Source organism: Pygoscelis adeliae, unplaced genomic scaffold, assembly GCF_000699105.1.
Source record: "Pygoscelis adeliae isolate BGI_AS28 unplaced genomic scaffold, ASM69910v1 Scaffold308, whole genome shotgun sequence".
NCBI classification, from domain to species: domain Eukaryota; kingdom Metazoa; phylum Chordata; class Aves; order Sphenisciformes; family Spheniscidae; genus Pygoscelis; species Pygoscelis adeliae.
This window is the reverse complement of record NW_008825306.1, coordinates 2,070,345-2,080,169: the sequence shown is the minus strand read 5'-3', so window position 1 is coordinate 2,080,169 and position 9,825 is coordinate 2,070,345.

The window sequence follows — 9,825 nt, the reverse complement described above, 5'->3', positions numbered from 1 at the left end:
TTCACTACTGTCTGTCAGTCTTGACAATTATTAGTGGAAGCAAGCAGAAAGACCTGAGTTATACCAATAACCAGACTTCGTTTATCAATCTCAACTTCATTTAACTACCATTTTTTAACTCTCAAAGCCGGGGTTGCATCCCCATCTGAACAACGTGGTGAGTGTCCAGGTGTAAGTATGCTGCAGGTATTATGTCCTATGCAATATGCCATCAGACAGGCTGTGTTCTTCTGCTTCCTCCTGCTCTGGGCTCTTTTGGCCCCAGCTTCCATTCAAACCCTTGGGGCTATAGAGTGCTAAGAGGTGAAAGCTGGGACCTTAGTGGAAGTGTTGCATTTGAGGCAGTGTGGGGCACTAGGCATAATACACTGGTAGGTTGGATCAGCCACAGCCTGGGCCAAGTGGGATTGACAGGGGTGTATGTGTGTCCAAAGGAGCTCAGTGAAACTGGGACTATTGAGGGCAGAGTATTCGTATACGGGGAAAAAGGGATAATAGTTTAGCAGAAGTTAGGGTTTTTTCTTTTCCCCTTGCATCGCTTCTGTGTAGTAAAGGGAGTTCCTGTTGTGTTTTTATGTTCTTTAATAATTTTTTCCTAAAGACATGGTAGATTAATAAATCTAAGCAAAAGTAGTATTACAGTTATGTCTTGATCATTTTGAAACCTTAGTTTTGTTTCCTTCTGCCTTTTTGTTATAAGACTTAGGCTGAGCAAATCAAGCTATGTAATCCCTCGTGGTCTGGCTGGATTCATCCACGCCATTAGGATTGCTTTTCTTAGCCACAGTTAACAATGGTGTAATGGCTTTTATAACATTTTATTAAGCTGAAATGCATCAATAGGACTAATGATAAACAATTGTGGTATTTTAGGAAGAACAATGTCCAGCACTTACTGTACGTGCTAACCTTTGGAGCTTTTGGGCAGCACTTGACTCTGTGGCATGAAAACATGGAGTACGTGTCCCATACAAACATGTTTGTGCTGTGGCACAGACTTAAGGAAACTGATCTTGGATGTCTGTGGTAAGAAGTATATAAAAGCATTACTTTCATCTCTCTAGATTAAAATTCCTCTTTGACTGATGATGACTGTTGCTTAAGTCTTTGCTGCTGGCTAGTATAAATCAGGATAAAGTGGCCTAGCTTGGATTTGCTGTGGGGAGGACGGGAGGGGGCCTTCTTGTTGATGCCAGTCATATGACATAGTGGTTGTAATGCAGCCTCCTCCCTTCCTCTCCCTCCGATGCATGTTGGGACTGTCCCTGGCTTAGGATGATAAACTTAATGTGAAACTACAACTAAGATGTATATGGAATTCAACCTCCTCCTACACCTTTAACTCTGAACAGAAAAAAAAAAAAACACCAACCCAAACCAACAGGCTACCTTTTAATGCCTAACAGTGTTATCTAACTTAATTGATGATTACCTATTAACCAATGCCAACAGTAGCTTTAACTGAACTTTTCCCAAGGAAATTATTAATTGCTGTCAACAACGCACAACAGTATTCTACTACATTCAGCAGAGAGACAGCAGTATTGATTTCCAGCCATGAAACAAGCAGGTAGTGAGCCTGCAGAGGATGTGGGTGAATGTAGCTTAAATGCAAATTATGATGCGACTTCTCCTTTTGGATTTCCCAGTGCTGCACTATTTCTTCAGTCCACTTCAGGTTGTGCAAAAACTGCCTAACTAGCTTGCAGCATGGACATATTCATCATTACCTTCTTTCAGTAACCAAGTTAAACATAGTCTTGAGGAAGCTAAGCAAAAGAGTTGCAAAGCTGCATATGGCATCATAAGGCAAGGAGGTTGCATGCTATGCTAAATTGGGGGAGGGAAGATGAAGCGTGTTTTTTGTGTTTTGTTTTTTTTAATAGACCTCGGTCCTGATCAATTTCAGTGATGATATTTATTTTACAATACCTACTTCCTAGAAATTCTCACTGGACCTTGGATCGGACCTGATAGCTTGTCCCCAGTTCTTCAGTCAGCTCAAATGGGATGGATCTTTGCACTTTGCACAGTGCTGTTTGAAGTTGCTGGAATTCAGCACATGGACAAATAGACTCCCCCACAAAGGTGGCTGTCGTTACATTGGACTCTCTACTTTCTTTCTCAACTAGAAAAAACACCACTTTTCTGAAACATCAATATTAATTTTAGCTTGTAATGATATAGAATCCAACAAACAGAAGGATAAAGCAGTCTGAATACCTCTTTAATTTTATAACAAGCTATTCACTAGAGATTTAAGTGTGAGAATCATCTTACTAACAGCAATGAGTATTTACTTAGTTCTCTTGTGTTTGTGGTTTGATCCTCAGACATTGACTGGATGATGATAAGAGTTTACCAAAACCCAAGTCAGTCAGTCTGGTAAATGTTGACTTGAAATGAACTTGAACGAGTTTGAAGAAAATAGGAGCTTCATCTGATGACTGACCTCACAGCATGTGATCTTTATGATCAGGACCATAAATTTGCCAGTACAGATGGAGAAAAATATTAGAGATTAATTCAGTGCAGTCAAGTCCCTGTTTTTACTACATCTGTTTTTTTGAAATGGCTAATCGCAAAACAGTGTGATAGCTAGAAAATGTTAGGAGGCCCATCTGCCTAAAGGCAGGCTGGCTTCATCTTTGTGTTTGTACCATGCTTCCATATGCAAACTTTATGGGCTTACAAAAATCTTGCAAAGTGCAAGCTTATATATAATCAGCATATCATCATTGCCTGAAGTAATACGATTCTGTAGATACGATTGAACTAAATCAGTGTGTCATGGATAAAAGATTTCATAACCAAACTAACACAGAGGTTAAAGATTCAATAACTAGTTGTAACTCTAGAGCTCCTTTCTTTAAAAAAACCAAACCAAAACAAAAAAACCCCAAAACAAACAAACAAAAAAACCAAAAACCCCCAGACAAACCAAAAGCAAACCTGCAGCTCAAACTTACCTTGGTGACAGTAGTGTCAATGGGTGAAAAACACCCGTGTGACTGAGGTGAGAACCCAGCTTTGTTGTGCTCTACTTAAGCTGCCCATTGATTGACACACACAGTATGGCAGAAACACATTGCATACAGTAACAAATGAAAGTGTTGCTCGCTGTCCATCTGGTCGCATTGCGGTGTATCTGTTACCCATCTTTAAGTGGTCTCTATCAAAGTCTTCAGTTTAGTTTTAATGAGAAATTAAACACCTCAAAACATCTTAATTATTCAGTTCACAGTTACAGGCATTGGTATGGGAAAATTTAGTATGGTATGAAATGGCATTGTAATAGCAGGAACAACAGGGGTGTTTTTTCCTGTTGGGAGATGTATATGTTAGGTTACTGCAATGTTGAGAGTCACATCAAAATGTGTATTTTGTTGAAACAAAGTAAGTCACAAATCTGAGACTCAAGGCATTGTCCGTCTATGGTTGGTACTAAGTTCTTGCTTATCTTATACCCTTATGAAAATTGTAGCCAGAAAAGGGAACTTCAAGTTAACTTCTGCGTCTCTAAGGAGATTGAAATATCTTTTGAGGGGTTTAGCTGTTTAAAACCTAACTCTTTTTTGAGCTCACCTTTCCATGTTTGAAGGTGATACTGACTTAGACAACTGTGAAATACATTACAAGTAATCTTACCAGAGCTGCATATGAGTTACAGAACACGCAGCTGCAACAAGAGGGCTTATATTCCTGATATGCTAGACCAAAAGCAACCAAAAAATTTATAAAGGAGATGTATACGTTTTATGTAAAACAGATTAAGATGGAAAATCCAAGAGTGGTGCTGTTGTAAAGGCTAACAAGCTCTGCCTAAGTGGAAAATGATGAGATTTGCATATAGCTGGTAGAAGAAAGGGAGAGATGGTTACATCTACCTCACCTTCTGCTAGACTTGATTAACTGGCAAATTGTTCAAATGGGATGCATTCTGTTTTTTCACCTTTCTTACAAATGGTGAAGGTCACGAACAAAAGATGAGTGTGCTGTTCTCATCCAGCTCCAAACTTCCTTGATTTGGTCTTGCTATGCTGTAGAAAGAGTAAGTACATTCAGACATAAATCTACCCAAATTCTTTTGGGAGACCAGGATAGCCTTGACTGAAGCATCATATGGCTTGGTCCCCCTCTGTAGCTTATACTTAGAGTCCCTTTAGATTCTTTGTGGTGAAAATAGTACAGATACTGGTTATCACACTGCTTTTGTGCTACAAAGGAAATAGATGTGTCCAAAAATAGTTAGAAACAAACCCTTGATAAAGCATAAAAGAATACTTCTAAATTTTAGAACATAATCTCCACCTGAAAAAGTTTATGAACTATCACTTGATTTGCTGGGTATGGACACATACATATTTTCACACTGCCTTCGCCTCAGGAAACCATTGTAAAACATGGTAAATAAGAATTAGCTATTAAATGGGACAAAAATACATTCCCCTAGAGAGTGCCCAACTATGTTGGCCAGTTAAATGGGGCAGCGGTAATCCAAAAGATGAGCTCAATCTGAAGTGCAGACCAGGGAGAGTGCAGTACATGCGTTCTTGAGATTTCTCGCTGTATAAGGATCCATTTTCCTGCAGGATTTACTAGACATAGTGATGGGAGTGTAGCCAGACCCAGCATTAGATGTGAGTCGTCTTCTCTCTTTCCTGGTAGCACACTTGATAATGTGTACTTGTACTGATTTAGCGTAGCTGTGTCTTGCATGTCATACGGCCTCCTTGGCTATGGCTCAGCTTGCTCTCCCCAGAAGCTGTGTTTTGAATTTTAATTTTTACTTTGTTGGACGGAATTTGAAGCATTGCACTGCAGTGGAATGTGAGGGGATGTTTCCTCACTGGAGTTAAAGTTTGTTGTTCTGTCCATGTCTAACTGTATAAAATTCCCTAGAGCAAAATTACAAATGCAATAATACCTGGTTATAAAATCTTTACTTGGTCTCATTTAGGCTAACAAAAATTTTGGAATGGAATATTATCTTGAAGAACTATGTAACAATCCAACTTGCGTAATATTTTGATTCCTAATTAAAAAAATACAAAACAGATTTGGGGTCCAACAACATGACACAGCTACTTCAATGCTATTTTTATTTACTCGGGAGAAATACCTTCTGTTTGTTTAGCCTCTCTTACCCTAGCAATTACTTTTTGGTTTCTTTGGTTTATTTGGTTGTGTGTTTATATAGATAGCTTGTTTAAAACCAGGAAATCCTCTTTGCCACCTTCTCCCAGGAAAAAAATGGCCCTAAAACAAATCAAGGCCTTAACTTGGCATCCCGCAGTCTTGTTAGAACTAACACTGTCTGAGGTCTGATCTCAACTCAAGCCTGTAGGGGAGGGGGGGCGAAGCGTGCATTTATCATGAGCCTGAAATTTTTGGTCACACTTGTGACATATCTTCTCCAAGGCCTATAATTTTTTTTAATGTGAAAAAAATCAGGCTCTCATCCAAGAGCTTAAAATATTAGAGAAAATGAGCAAAAATGACAACTCTCTGTGCTAGAACCGTAGGAACTGGCAAGGCTGACTTGCCTGCAGCTGGCTGATCTTGGTTGAGGGATACTGCATGTGGGATCTGGAGCGGGGGCAAGGGAAGGGAGCTTGTGAGGGGGCTGACCCCTGTGTCAGGTCAGTTAAAGCCTTTTTACATAAATACAGGAATGTAACAAGTGTTAAAGTCAATGCCACAATTTACTTCCATTTTAACGGCTCTTTCATGTTACCTTGAAGTGTCCTTAAAAGAATTAAGATGCAAATAAAAGCATCTTTGACCGAAAGGTCAAATAGTTTAATAACATTTACTTCCCAGAGGAAAATCAGAAAGGGAAAATGGCCTGGGTTTTGCATTTTGTGTGTGATAAATGGATGTGAGTCTTCAAAAGGAACTCATGTATCTAAAAGATTACCAAAAGTAGAGTTTTTTAAAAGCATGGTCTATTGTTGGATGAGTAAGAGAAAGGATGTAAGAACAGCTTGCCACTGAAGATCAAGGGACTTTAACAAGCATGTTTCCTCCGTTCCTCCTGAGGTACAGCTGGTAGAGATGGAGTGACTGATACTGTCCTTTCAACTTAAGAATTTAGTTGGAGAATGGAGGTGACTTTGCCTCTCATACAGAGGATGTAATGGAAACTACTGTTACAGAATATTTTGGAAGGTTTAACTGCTATTGTAAAAATTAATGAAATGTTTAATGTTCTGAAGAGAGCAATGCAGAAATCCTCCACACCAGGGTATTTGACACTCTGTGAAGCAGCTCAGAATTGGAGGTTAAAATTTAATTATATCTTTCTATTTTTTTTAAAGGGCTCACAACTTCCTCCCCCCTTTTTTTTTCCTTACCGGTTCTTTTCCCTTCTTTCTTTATTGCAGCCTATAGAAAATGTAGTTAAGTTCTTCTTGGTGCTTCTTTAAACTGTTATTTTTCCAAATCCATGCTAACTACTTAATTCACTTGAGATGCTTTCTGGATTTATGCTCCCTTGAGTACACTCCCTATTTCATGTTATGCATCTTCCAGCAGTCTGTGCTCTGCACATGCTCTCATCTTCGTAGTTCCTCATGGCAGTTTTGTCTACTTTCATCTTTTCTGTCATGGTATTTTTTTTTTATAAAATTTTAGAGCAACTTGCTGCTTGGGAATTTGTATTTCTGAGAGGTTGGAGACGGTAGTTGTTTTCTGCTCTGTAGAATTTCTGAGATTTCCCAGGCTATTTTCTTGTCTTTGCTCTCTGTATGACAGGCCTTTATGATTTTTAAAGGCAATTTTGGTTTTAGTGTCATCAGCACACGAGTGCATCCTCCTAACCCTTTTTTTCTCTAACCATGTGGCCTCTGTGACTTCAGTTTGCTACAAGGAAAGCAAGCAGGGAGAACTGACTGAATCTGGTTGGGACAAACGAGCAGCATTTTTATTTCCCAATCTTTGACCCAGACAGAGGTTCAAAAGCATTCCAAAACTTGCTGGTTTTGAACTCCAGAAACAAATCTTATAGTTGGTTTGGTGTTTACAGCTTTGAACCTGGATTTCATTACGGTTACCCATGCCCCTGTGACTCATGGGCTACTTGAACGTCTGCGATGCATTCTCTCCTCGCAGCCTTGCTTGCAGGCAGCTCTAACGCTACGGCAAAGTCGGAATGCAATACGTGCCATTGAACGGCAGCATATGAGAATGACAGTGGCTAATCACATCTTGAAGTGTACTCAGAGGCAAAAAATGTTATCTTCTTCAAAACCCTGTCAAGGAGTTTATGGCTAAAGCCTGGCTTGAACCTTGCAGCCAGATACAGTGATCAAATCCAACCTGTGTGAGTTAAGAATCTTCCAGACTGTGCAGATCCCTTGCAATAACCTATATGTTGTTTAGGATAACTTTTTAAAGTAACTGAATGTAACAGACGTTTTTGTTTATTACTGTGTAGCATCCCCACCTCAGTAATAACATGTTTTTACTTCTTATAGGCAGGAATAAGTCTAACCTTCTTTTTCTGTGTTTTTGGTCTGTAGGTTTTTTTGGAGGTGAGTGGGAGCCAACTCCAATATTTAATTATCTGCTCCAGCAATCCTTGACATCAGTTAATCACCTAATATTACCGATGTTAGTATCTGTATCTACCAGTTAATAAGCACATTAAAATGTATTTTTACAGTGATCAGTAGTGACATCCCTGTCAGTATTTCTGTGAGGCTGAAAAGACATAGTTACAGGGGGATATTCAGTCAAAAAACATGTAAACTTTAGAGAAACGGTTAAAAAGGCCACAAATTGAGAGTTGCTTATATTAATCTTTTGCCTTTTTTGCATTTATAATAGAAAAATGACAAACAATATATAATGAAAGCTCATGAAGCTCAGATCATGAGGAATTGCTTCCAGAAATCGGATTAAAAAAAAAAAAATCAAAACTGAAAACCAGTTGTGAAACTTCTGAGCTCCAGCGTTAACAGTTATTGACCAAATGAAAAAAAAAAATCTGCTGCTTAGTTGTTTCCTTCTTTTTGGTTGCAGTAATGACACATATATACACGTACGTGTTACTTTATACTAGAAAGGATTCTTCAGAGGCCCAGACTGGATGACAGGCAGCAGGCTTCTCAAGATCCGCAAGGGGTATTTCATTGTGCACGCTTCCTAGGACTTGGGTTGTCCATGTGAAGGCCAGGAAATGAGGAGTAGGGGTGGGTCTTTGCTACTAGCTCATTCAGCAAAATGCTAAACCACAGCTTCCTAAGCGTTAAGGCAGTCACTCTGACAAAGAATGCTTTGTATGCTTGCTTCCCCATGTGCAATTTCTTTCTGCAATATAAATCGTCTAATTCATTAGTTGTCTAACATAATTTCTGCAGTCCCTCATTTTGATGCATCAGATTTGAGTATGTTGTTCCAAATTGTACAGTGTGAATAAAATTATTAAGAGACACCAAATTTTATAAAAATGAATTATAACTCGTTTTTCATCTTGGAATAATATATAAACAAGGCTTCATTTTGCTGTTGGGATGTAAAAATTAAAATGTAACTTTAATTATGGCCTAAAAATTGTCTTACTGAAGCTGGTAACACTTCAGAACAGCTCAAGCTGACTCCATAATGATTACTGATGCAACTGTCAGATTTAACCTAGTAATAAAAATAACATAGGAAAAAACCCCCAGACTTGGTAACACTTACGCAAGATGCGTCCTTTTTGTCAAGAAGGTCAGCAGTTTTGTTTTGTTCTGCTCAAATAGAACATGATGGCATTATTTGGTTGTTTGCGTTTTTAAATTCTCAAATGAAATTTATCTGCAATAACAACTTTGTTTTCTTCCTGGAATGGAGGGTGGGATTTAATTTTGTTGATGGTACAGTCATCTCTGAAGACTCATTGTCTAGGAAACAGTGGACTAGCTTTACGCATGGCATAGTTTGTATGTGAAAGCTATGTTTTTCAGTCTAAGTATCACAATTTTAAAGTGTTTGGGTTTTTTCCAGCACAAAAGATCTTCTAGCATGTCTCCTTCTTAAGGTGGAGTTGTTTTTTTTTTTTTTTAAATCTGCTTCTATTCCTTAAGAATCCAAACAGAGTTAAAATCACTTGCACAAGCCGTTCTGCTCAGTGTGGGTACTATAATAGTTGAACTAAGCTGAGGAAGCCAGGCCTGGTCAGTGTGGAGGGGGCTGACGGAGGTCTGGCAGTCCTCTTCCAGGGCCTGTACAGGGGTTACAGAGAAGACAGGAGCAGACTTGTCTCTGACAGGCGCAGTGAACAGATGAGAGGCGACGGTCCTGTGTCGCTACAAGGGATGATGCAGCTGCACAGAAGGCAAAAATTCCTTACCCTGGAGCGGTTTTGTGAAGGGGGCTGCACAGCCTCCCCCCTCAGCTGCTTCTGGGCTGGGATCAACTGTCATTGTAGGTCACAGACCTCTGCAGGGGTTTTCTAAAAGCAGAAGATGGTGTCTGTGGCTGCAGGGGAGGGATAAGACAGAAGGAAAAAGCTGCAAAAGTTGATCTGTAAGAAGCATGTGACAGGGACTTAGAACTACAGCAACAAACGGAATGTGTTGTTGCTGTCTGGGCCAGAAGAGTCTTTCTGGTGGTGCTGAGGGGACCTGTGACAGTGTCCCCTCCTCCACTGTTCTCGTTTACCCAACTTTAACGAAAACAGCTGCGAAGGGGGATTAAAGCAGTAGGTCGCCGAGGGGGGCGTGAGGCCGTCCCGGTCTCGCCCCGCCGGGCTCCGGGACGGGAGCAGAAGCCCTGGTGGGCCGCCGCCGGGGCATCCCCTGCTTCTGCCCCCTCCGCGGAGCGGGGGTACCCCGCGGG